Genomic DNA, 12,515 nt, shown 5'->3' on the forward strand with positions numbered 1-12,515 from the left:
TAAATTATTTTAGCTAGGAAACATTCGACGAAAAATAAATTTGTGCTGATATTTTATGTTCTGTGCGAAATGTGTTTACGGGGTTGTCATGGCAAAAAATCCGTTTTCGGATTCTTCGTTTCTTTGGGAGCAAAGTATCCGTGTGATCTGAGATCAATGATCCAATTTTGGATTTTCCCAAAGAAACGCACCCTAAGTTTTGGTCTATTTCAAGAAAACTGACATTAATACAATATTTCGGCTGGTAGTTAAGCATGTATGTACCGTATTTATTCGGCTATAAGCCGAGACCCTAGTCTTTTAGTTTTTGGAACCAGTTAGACTCTGACAAAAAATAAACCCAAATCACTCGGCTATAAGCCGAGACCCAATTTTTCCTTCAAACTATAAAACAATCCACGTGCAGCGAATCAACATTTTCGTTAAATCACAACTATGTAATTGAAAAACAACAAATCACTGATAAAGAATGAATTTATTAATAGAACCGTACACAAGCGTGACAAAACATTCACCTGAGTTCAGAATCCCATCTCAAATCACGCATTCTTCTGCAGTTATCGATCATCATGCCAAAAGCTTCCGGTTTTCAAACAACGAAACCTTCAAATTAAAAGTTGTTGCCGAGGTGGAAACAGTTCAAAACAACTGCAAAATCGCCAGAGAATACGGGATGATTCCTGATGATTCAGTGAATCTTCAGTTCGTTGCAATTCGCCAAGTTGCTAGCGAAAAAATCAAGCAGATCAAGCGAGTGAACTTTAAATGTCATCAAAACGAAACATGTGCTGTTTCCAGTATTTGTCGAGTATCCTCAATCCAATCAAACTCTTCTGAAGTGGTTTCTTTTAGCAGAGAAGTCGCAGTTTCTGGTGTCGCGACAACAAGTCAAATAGATCGCTTCCTTCTTGACCCTTCTTCTCTTGAAAAGTCACGTAAGCAGTGATTCTGCAAATTAACTAAGCTTAAAGAAAGGAACAGAAGGAAAGGAACAGAAACAGACTCAGGCAGAAATAATTATTGTAGAAGATATTGCGAGGAAATTGTTTAAGACATGCGGGATTTCGAATGCCCTCGTCAGTTCAAAAGACGATCACGTACGCCGACAAAACAAATATTAAATATTCCAGAGCGAGCCGATGGAGGACGAGTTCCAGCCTAAATAGCGAAGAAAAGACGAATAAAACCTTCATTCCTAACGTTGCGTCATTAAACCAAATGGCTTTTTAGGAGCCGCCACTAAAATAAAAGGTAATGACCAAGAATAAATACAAACGCTTGTCAATTTTCGTTTGTTGATGACCGCTCGGCTTATAGATGAATATTTCATTCAATTTGAACTCTTTTCTAGTACCATCTAATTTTTTTCGGAAATACTCGGCGGTAAATCGAACCCCCAATTTTGTTGAGTTTTAACCAGTTCTCAGTAAGATTTGGTGAAAATATATAGTCTTTGTGTACTTCATATATGCGCATGCGTTCAGCACAAAATTCCGTGTGCTTGGGTCTACGCCTGGAAGAATGTATACCACAAGGAGAACATTGGGTTTTCAGAAACAAATATATAGCCTTTGTGTACTTCATATAAAGTAACACAGATATAGCTCGCATTTTAGCCAACCCCCTACCCGCTTCACAAGATTAATTGATTAATTTAATTTGATATTAATTAATTAATTAATTCAATTAAAATGTTTACAGGAATCGAGGGAAGGAGTGAAGGAGGGAAGGAGGGAAGGAGTGAAATTGGCCCACTCACCAAACTCGGAATTTTCCGAGTTAAAAACGAACATTCGTGGAGGAAAAGCAAATATATGAACACGCGTGTGGTCGCCCGTGAGGACACTCGAACGGGCCGTACCGCTGACTGAAACGGCAGGCTCAAAGCTATAAATCCAAGATGGCGGGGGATAGCGGCTGTTTATTTCCAGTTAAATTTATATCATGTAAACTGGCTGAGAGAACTGTCCCTCCGTGAACTTTGAACAGCTCTTTGAATGACTTTATTGACAACCTGTTTATACCTTTTACGAAGTATGAACCACGATGGATTGGCTGAGTTCAGCGCGCCTCAAAGCAACAGTACACATGTCAACTGAGATCAAAGTACAGCAAGAAGAACAAAATCTTCAGAAGAAAGCATCTAAGTGTCAATAAGTGGCATGTATGTAGCATTACTTTCTTGTTTCTTAACTTTGATGTGCCTAGATGTTGGATTGAGCGAGCTTGTGAAGAAAATCTTTCGCTGTTGTATTTACATTTGCTATCACAACATTGCCGAATTAAGAAGCTTATATGGCTCTGAAAATGTCCGAAAAATGCCCTAGGTGCCTTTTCTTTGCCAATATTTTGATTGTTATCGATAGATGTATGCTTGATTAGCTATTTTGTACCACTTTTGTGCCAAATTGAGTAAATAAATTGCTTCTGTGTTTCGGTGAATTTTGATGAAATAGCAAGAAATCGTTAAGTCACGTGTGTTTAGTTCCTCAGTACGAATAAAATATATTGGTCCCCAAACATTTTGTGCCATTTTTGTGAAGTTAAATGATGGATTTCATTACCCATGTAAGAATAATGTATATAAGTTGTTGCTTATGGGAGATATTTGGCACTAATTGAAGGCTATTTCCAGCAGTACGAAATGTGTACCTTCCAAAAGTCTGTTTGAGGAGAAGAAATCAAATCGGACGGTTGAAGTAAATTATTGTACTTAAAGCCTTATAACCACAGAATATAATGCAGTGAATTTTATTTTCAGAAGTCTTTTTTTCTTGTGGAACTGGTCATTCAAAGTCAGCTAATTAAATATGCATAAATTAGTGAAAAATGGCCAATTTTGCAAAAGGTGTCATAACTCCAAGGGAATAAAATATTTTGAGCTAATGTTTTGCAACAGTGAATAGCTCATCATACCCAACATTTGTTCTAAGTTTGGGCGAAATCGGTGATTTGAGCTGTATCACCTATTGCCTGTTTCTGCCCTGTTCTCTCATGGACGCACTCTTAATAATTAAGTGTTGTATTATATTCAAGTAGTACTTCATGGCAGTACATTCACGCCAGAAATTAATGTGAATAGTCATGTGGGTAATCGGAAGAGTAATGTCGCCTTCTATTATCTTAGCAATTTTTAATATTTATAAGCGAAATTCTGAAACAGTTTTAACTTCAATAATAAGATTCCTTGGCACAAGTAATGTTTAATTAAACAAAAGGGAGACAGCCTGGCCGATTGGTTTAGGGCGCTGGTGTTCTAATCCGGAGGTCCCAGGCTCAAACCCACCACGGTACCACTAGCTGGATTTGTTCTCGATCGTCCTGAGTTCAAATCTTGGATCACGCTGTGTATATAGCCAACTGGCCTGCTTCCCGCAAGTTATGATTTTAAAGATGTTATTTTCATTTAAAATATTTGTTTCCTCTGTTTCAGTTAATTAGCTATCTCGAAGAGATATGAAGCTGCATGACCCCTGATACAACATTTACATTTTACACTTACATATACAATTATAAACTTAAAATTAATAAATAGCTTTTGGGCCTCATTCAATCTATTTATGTATTTCAAGCAAAATGGGTAATGACGACGTAGAAACATGAAAATGCGCTTGAGGTTGTTGAAGTGTATGTTGTTTCTATATAAGAGAAAAATTAGGCTATTTTTGTTTCCAGGCTCCAAAGGAACTTCGTATTTTGTCAGCACTACTCGAGAATAATTTAGGCGAGGGTTTTCTTCATCTCTGTATTGTCGAAAAAACGTTCCAAACAGAAACTGATTTTCAACCAATTTAGCAAATAGAAGGGCCAAAATAGCAAGCGAAAGAATTGATGGATGCCCTGAAAAAAGGTGGATAAGCAGCGGGGGCTGGTCTTGTGTCAACTATCCCTAGTTATCGTATATTGTAGGAGTTTGAAAGATCTCTCTAACTCCCAAAAACCTTTCGTTTTGACAATGCATTGATATTGTAAGGAATAATTAAATGGTGACTTCTCTTGGTAATGAATAAAAAAGATAAAATATTATAAATGCCAGTTTGTGGAGCTGTAAGTAAGAAAGTGTATGTAACAGTAAGTGCAAGTTTATGTACCGTAATTGAATTCAATTGACAATTGTCACTTTTTACTCAAACAAGTCTCCATTTGTGCCCTTGAGTTTATTTAACATGTATTCTGTTAAATTATCAACGCGATTAAAATTCTTAGTGGGAAGTCATTGTCTGAGAAAGCTGGCGAACATAGAGCATCTTTTAGCGAGACTTAAGTATCTTGTTAAAAACTAATAAATCACAGGGTTTTTTGCATTTTCTGTCGAACGTATTTTTTACAGGGGTTTATTGGTCCTACAATGGCGTTAGTAAAGTTTTTAATTATATGACAACTTTATGACAATCCAGTGTCTTAAACAATTTTAATAAACATATAATTAACACGCTCTTATATAGAATGGAGTCAATTAAACTATTTTTTTTGGTTTTTGATATTTTAAAAATATATATATATATTTTTTTTCCTATGCAGTGGGAAATACAAAAATTTAGCATGAAGTCTTTATCACAATCCAGTGTTTTAAACAATTTTAATAAACATATAATTAACACGTTCTTACATAGAATGGAGTCAATTAAACTATGCAGTAGGAAAATACAAAAGAATGGAGTCAATTAAACTATGCAGTTAGTAAAGAACTTTATTTTTAACAGGGCACTTTCGACAATGCTGATCCTAGCAGTATGCGGCGGGGCGTGTGTCACATATGGATCTAGTAAATGACCTAACTCGCGACAAGGTCAGTGATCGAAGCGCGAAATGAAAGGCCCGGGGGAGGAAGCTCGAATATTTTTACACGTGAAGGCTCCATCCCTGACCCTTTTTTAGATACTATTATCAACAGAAAAGGAGCCCCATTCCATTCCCTTGGTAACCATATCACATATATGCATAAATATTTTAAAAGTTCCTTTTTTCGTTCCCAACTAGTAAAATCTCTACCCGAACTTATAAACTTTATATACATAAAGTCTAAAAAAGTTGCCGCTCTCGGGTGCAGCCTCACTGTTTAGTTTACTACAGGGAATACCTTGTTGAAGACATTTTTCACACACTCGCGAGAAAAGATTTAAATCTTTCTTATCTCTTTGTTATTTACAATATTCTGTACTCTTATAGCAATTGGAATATTTGCTTCAAATGTTTTGAATTCCCAGAAGATAATAAAGTAATCAACACTGAGACAGTATTGTTGGTCCGTTTGTACATTTACAATTGGGTTTTTATTTGGAGTACGTTAAAACTAAGTTGAATAAATTACTGTCGTGTGTAATGAACACGTCACGAAGATACAAAAAGGCCTTTCGGTTAACATTAATTTTTTAATATTCTCTGCAGAATAACTGTTTCACGCCATTGCGAATATCTTTCATTCTCCAAACGTAAAGACCTGGGTTTAGTGACGAAGACAAAAACACAAGAACCTTTGATACCCTGACGGCCACAGCTACTCCAAAACTAGTTGGTATACTAACATACACACCACTAGAGACAATAAAAGGAATGAAACAGAAAGAAAATAATACAACAATATACAACATGGAAGCCACAGATTTCTTGTACTTTGCGAGGTCTATTGCTTGTCGGCCAAAGTTCTGGGATGTTTCGTTTGTTTGTACTTGCTGTTGGTGACGACGAATAAATCGGTAAACTTTGAAATAGGCGAATGACGTGGTAAGATAGCAAAAGAACATCAGTACCATAGCTAGTCATTATGTAAATGTGTCTTTCATACGCTAAAAAGCGGAAAACAACTGCGGGAATGGGAATGAGTAACACTATGATAACAACATAATATCCACGACGTGATGTAACCAAGGATCGTCGAGACATATGCAGCCATCGTTCAATGGAGATGACTGTTATGAAAAGAACCGTGATGGAAATAAAATAGATGGCACTGCTATCGCCGATTGTGTCTAATGTGATATAAAGCAGCGACGAAGCGTACTGGTCTCTGCTGTTTGTTACTTTCAACAAAGTGGCTGCGGCGCTGAAAGGCTGAGCGATGAGTCCTGTACACAGATCAGTGAACGCTAATCCACTCAGAAGAATATGAAATTGTGTTCTCGCAAACGTCTTCTTCCAAATTGCCGCCAAGATTAACGCATTTCCAGCGACTGCTATCGGTGATAACACAGCGATAACCGTAGCAGACGTTAACCGTGCCGAATTTGGGGTCCAGTCTTCAATGGTAGAATTGTGAGGAGAGAATGTCGTGTTACAGAACATGTCTAGCTCTTACTGATATACTGTGCGAAGAGGGAATGTGTTTCCAACTCAATGAAAACGTTTTTTTTTTTTTCAAACAGTTGTTAGAACCTATTTCAATGTCAATCGTTTCACCTGCGTACAAGTTATTTTTAATCACTGTGTTATTTTTTGGCACAGTTTCCTTTGTATTGAAAACATCTTTTATGTGATGATCAATAGGTACCACATAAATGAAATCTACCGGGGGAGGTCAGTTTAATTTCCTATTGAACACTTTAGCGTGAAAATCGCTGTGTTGTGACAGTCGGATTCAATGCCGCTTTCTTTTTGATCGGGTTATGCATTGACATTTGAAATGAACGCAGGGAATCAGTGAATAGCATCGAGAATTACTAAAAATTTGCATTTACTGCTTGTATGTCATATTCAGATGACCGTATTTATATTTGCTTTTGTTATTTCCGTCGGTAGGCTACCAAAGTTTGCCTTTCGGGAGCGAAGTAATATAAGGACAGGTGACATTTTGGTTTTGCAGTGAAACTGAGCTCAGCAAATAAAAATCGAACTTGAAATTTAAGTGTTCAATTATCCACGTCCCGTTCACCAAACTAACAGCCTGCTTCACACGATAAATAAATATTTTTTTATATTAATATACCCATCATATTTTGCTGTAGTTTTTGGATTAATATTAGAGGATTAAAAGGAAGAACAATTGTTGTACTGTTTGTTAATTAATATCTGCGAAAAGAAAACATATCTATTTCTGGTCCCATTCATTACACCGCACATAAAATAAACTTTCGCTTGTTTTACAAGGCCGAATACAAGGCAAATCTCATTCCTAGCTGAAACTTCAGGGACGGGCTGAAATTAATCATAGCCCGGATTCAAACAGTAACATTCACGTGACCGCCATTTGGTTCGTTAAAAACACCATCACTGTTCATCCCAAGCTCACTTTTGAGTCATGAATGGAATAGTGCAAAGGTATTTTTAAAAGATTAGTTGTGGAAGCCGAAGTGAAATCTCAGTCCGGTCAACCGGGCTGAATATCGCCATGTAGCTGGCCTCTTGCAGAATAGTTGTTGTTGTTGCTGTTGTTTTTAATTCAATTTTCTCATTCGCGCGGTTGCATCTTGATTCCAAACACGTGTTGATCGAATAATTCAGCCAAACGTATGTTATTGTTAGTTCCATTTCTTGTTTAATACATTACTTGATTACGTTTTCTAGGGGACAATAGGCTTTAATTTTGTTTTCAATTTTCATTTTGACTTTGGCTTCAACTGCAAAACTGTTTCCACTGAAGTCGGGCGTCTTTTAATGTTAAAATTTAAAATTTTAAGTAACTTGCTTACGAAAACACAGTTAAAAGAGCTATTTCCCAATTCAACGATTGGCATGATTGGTCATCAAACGTTTGAAGTTTGAGAGACCGTAATGGCAACTTTCAGGTCGAAAGTTCAACACATGCCGGTTTTCAAATGGCAGAAAGATTGGATATAGGAGACTTCTTTAGAGGAGCGGCTCCTGTTCTGTGTCAATTCCGTACGCCTTTCGCCCGTACTTGTTTGCGGTTTTTATATTAAAAGCTACTCTAAATTCGAGAGGAAATAAAGTCTATGTACGTATGTGGTGAACATTTTGAATACGAAAGTTCGCGTTATGGTCTGCTAAACTTCAAATGTTTGACGACCAATCATGCCACTTTTAATACCCAATTAGATCATGTTTTGATGGCACATGCTCAAGCTTGCTGCAAGCGACGGTATTTTAAGCAATGTTTATATGCATATATTACAATTGTACATATTCTAATATGGAATGCATTCATTTGATCCATACAATAATAAACTACAACTGCAACAGAGACTGCTACTCCAGAGTGGGACTCTATAGCCACTCGAGACGATGCTACGCATCGTCATAGCGCTACACCATCGTCTCCCGAGACGAACGGCTGCCGACGACGAATAAACTACAAAAAGTTATCCAATAAAACAACGAGAAACGTGGCAATCGCAAATGCAAAAGTTAGAAAGGCCTTATTTGTACTCCAGTCTGTGATAGTAGAATCGGGGTGTAAGGTAAAGGATGCTGTGTTACTGAACATGTCTATGGAAAACTTTCAAGGCTTTCATTCGACAGAACAGAGTATGTCCTCACAAAGGAATGAAAAAGTTGTTTTAATTCCAGTTGGCAGAGCCTAAAGTTTAAATGGAAATCGCTTTACCTGCTTACTATTTCTGATTGTTTTTTTTTTTTTATTACCAGTTTTTGGCCAGCTTCCTTTTTATCTGTGATATATCTTCTGTGATAATCAATTATCCTTGACAAAATGTGCAAGGTAAAGTAATTCTATAAAGGAGGTCTGTTTGATATTTTATTGAGACCTTTAGAGTGGAAGTATAAGTGAAGGACCAATACCGCTGCCTTTTATCTTTAAGCAATAGAGGACTTTTCCCGTGTTTACATAGCCTCATCTAAACACGAGGGGGGTTGGGAGAATTCGAGACAGTTATGCAAACCCGAGACGCAGTCGAGGGTTTGCATAACTTTCAAGAATTCTCTCAACCACCCGAGTGTTTAGATGAGGCTATGTAAACACGGGAAAAAGTCCTCTATTGAATTTATAAAATATTTCTCAAAAATTATTCGACAAATGAAGGGGATTTGGTTTATTTACATCTTGATTGAAATAGATTTTCTCAAAACGCACATTTGACAACACATGAACCAATCAAAATTCGTGTTATAAGAGTTCAAATAAAATTTGTGGCAAGAAGCGCCGTGTCGATGAACGCGATTCCACGTAAATCTTGCAGAAAAATACGGAAAGTTTGGCAAAAACTAAAAGAAATGCTAAAAAATACGGCTCTGTAAGAAAAGAACTTTAAGATGAGGAGTTTATTTGAGCTGGAAATGAATGTCACTGTGCTTGATCGCCCTTCAAAGTAAAGTGAACTTGCCTGAATGATTTGGCAGCCCGATAACATGATTGAAAAGTCTCTTCGTGTCTTGAGGAGTTTTGCTGAATAATTAGGAATCATAGCACAAGCAGCGGATCTAGCGAGGTCGGTAGCAATGATATGCCTTTATTGTACGGTGAATTGTTCAGATAGCGATCTAAACGAGTCCAGTTTCTTCTCAGGGCTGTCGTTTCCTCCGTCTTTGTAATGTGCTTCAAGCGTAGAATTGACATCAAATTCTGCTTTGGTTTTCTGACAAATATCTCCATCCTTTCCTCTTCCCGTAGCCCATTTTGAATGAAGAAAGTTCACGACTATTATTGCCAATGTAACAGCAGAATTTTACGCTGAGAACGTCTCAGAGAAAATACATTTTAAGCGTCATTTTAAGCAGATTTGACGGCAAAAAGACGGCAACCTATCGGCCGTGCAAAGTTTGAATTTAAAGATTTGCAGTTTGTAGCTTAGTTTCGTCTGCGTTTACGTATAATTTTTTTCTAATAAAGAATGTCTTATCGGGAATTTTCTTGTAATACTTAAATGCAAACATTAACTAAAAATGTTTACTGCGTATTTTGTTGCATATTTTGTCGTTTGCTTGAGCTCCCTTCACGAGCTCGAGGTCGTCTAGTTCACGATCATCGAGGCAGGCAAAGCGCTGTGGTTTTTCTTTCTTTTGCTTTTTTTTCCTCGGGCTCAATTGGGAAGAGAAAGCCGGAACACATATCAAAATTTGGTATTGTTTTCCATTTCTTTAATATTTGTAGTTGAAATTACTTTACAAGTCTAGCTTTTTGACAGTTTTAAAATGTTTTTAAATTGTGCCGGGAAACACAGAAAGCGTGACGTCACAACCGTGTTTACATACCCTCATCTAAACTCACCTATCGACCAATGAGAACGTGCGTACTATCTTAATTATTTTATAAAACGGGTTGCTGATTAACAGTTAAAATAAAGAAAGCAGGAAATAAGTTAACTTGGTCATCTAGAGTTCATTTTATTATAATTATGTTCATAAACAAAAGAAAAATTGCAATGTAAGCTGTCATTCATGTTTATTCTGTGTAAATCTTTGCTTGATTGGTATTTTTCGTTGGTGGACTAACAAATTGTGCCTCACGGTGATTGCAGTATTTTGGCCTTAAAGGCAGGCGAATTTTTGATTATTGGTGAGATTAGCGGATTAAAAAGTTTTGAAAATGTTCAAGGTCACCAAAATAACAACTTGCCACATACATATGTGACTCTCTATATCAAATAATTCTATCTGTTGTATACATATCATCCTACTACTTTTTTTTTGCTATTTGTTGGTTTACAATGAATAAAATAAGAACGGTTGTTGTAGTGTAATGTCAGCAAAAACAAAACATGTCTATTTCCATCTTTTCTTTATTACAACGTACATCATAAAACTTTCGTAGAATAATTATTTAAAATCCTTTCAATTAGAGCGCAAAATAATTTTTTTCTCTCATTCAGTTTGCATTGTGATTGCAAGAGCGTTTTTATCGGGAACAGCTACCTTTCCCACGACGTAAGAAATCCAATTAACTCTAAAAGAGGTTCTAGATAAATCAGTTATGTTCCGTCTATTGAATACGCAAATCCAATCAAACAACCCTAAGAAATCAAATTGTAAATGGATTAAATTCATAACAAAACTGGTTGCTTCTACGTTTTTGGAAACATATTTACCTTTATTTATTTATTTTTTTACGGTAATTATGTGTAGTATATACCTCATTTGACGGAAAGTAGTTTGTCAGTGCTACCGACAAAATCAGTCGTCTTTCTTACGAAATCCCCGATTGACAATAAAAGTAAACCAATAATAGATCGGGGTGTATTCCTTTTAAACCAATAAAACGCGTCGTCAGTCATTTTATCGATCTAGGAGTAGGCCGCTTGCCTGTGAATCATTTGTTTCACAGCATGCTCTTTTGTTATGAAAAAGGATAAAGATATTAAGAGAGCTTACAAAGCGCGACATGCAGTCTATTTTGTAGTATATTTTTACCATTTCATGATATGAAGCCTGGACTTTTTGCAGGGTTTTTGTTGTTGTCGTTGTTGTTGCTGTCCTTTCTCGCAGTTCACATATAATATCACAAAAATCCTGTTCAAGAGTCGATCGTTTTTCTATTTTGCCGTTCTAACTATGCTTACCCCTCATGGATGAAATCAGTTGGCAAATCTTCGGATGGCATTTTCATTTGCCAAGAGCGCGAACACTACAGTTTGCAATATCGACCTTTGCAAAACGTGGTACTGTTTGGTGTCGGTTGTTTTATTTACAGTCCCCTAAAAATTTGCTTATCATAACGTACGTTCATCATCACTATTTCAGAATTCGAAAGCACAAAGTGCTAAGGTGTGCATAAAAGCGAAAAGGCTATTCGATTATAAATAACAGCAAGATAACTTTCCCTGAATAGGTTCAAGACTACATCAATGTCGAGCAGAACAAAGGTGCAAAACACAATGCCAAAAATGTAATAGACATGTATGAAATAATTTCAAAAGAATGAATGAAATAACAGAAGTAATTTAATAAAAGGCAGCAGGTGAAACGATTCAAAGGGACCAAAAACCAACGCCTGCAAGGTTTTAGGCAAACATCTTATTCACATTTGAAGTGCGAAGATGTGAGCTTCTGCGCTGGGATCAATTTGATCTCGTTTATAAATTAATGTGACTATAGACGTTGTGCGCGATGCGATATGAAGGCAGTTGTCAATAATACTACTTCCTCTCCTCGACAAAGTTTACCTACTTCCTGTAGGATCGACGATGACAATAATATCTATGAATCGTACTGTTACGAAGCGAGTGCGTTGTCAACTTCTATCATCATTGCTATTTTGTCGCCGTTGGCGGTGACGGGAAATGGGATGATTCTGGCGGCAATTTGGAAGAAGACGTTTGCCAGAACACCATTTCATATTCTTCTTAGTGGCTTAGCACTCACCGACTTTTTTACCGGGCTCATCGCTCAGCCATTTTATAGTGCCCGAATGTTCTTGTTTTTAGCCAACACTGAGGAAGCTATTTGCGGCAGGCTAACACATTATGTCACCATAGCGACTATTGCTGATGGCAGTGCAACCTACTTTATTACAATCACGATTCTTCTTATAACACTCATGTCCGTTGAACGATGGCTGCACATGTCTCAGCGATCCTCGTTTACATCGAGTCGCAAATATTTAACATTTTGCGCGCTGCTGCTAATTCCAATTCCCTTGGTGGTTTTGCGACTTTTACACGTCATAA

At 36.9% G+C, this 12,515-nt stretch overlaps 1 protein-coding gene and 1 pseudogene across 1 annotated transcript in view; both read right to left on the reverse strand.

Moving 5' to 3' along the window:
* LOC144629503 (uncharacterized) overlaps positions 1-12,515 on the reverse strand; it is a 317,369-nt gene that overhangs the window by 159,310 nt on the left and 145,544 nt on the right. The window lies entirely within an intron of this gene.
* LOC144630904 (high-affinity lysophosphatidic acid receptor-like) lies at positions 5,373-6,282 on the reverse strand (annotated as a pseudogene).

This window comes from Oculina patagonica, chromosome 11 (genome assembly GCF_052425735.1).
Source record: "Oculina patagonica isolate OP01 chromosome 11, crgOcupat, whole genome shotgun sequence".
NCBI lineage: Eukaryota > Metazoa > Cnidaria > Anthozoa > Scleractinia > Oculinidae > Oculina > Oculina patagonica.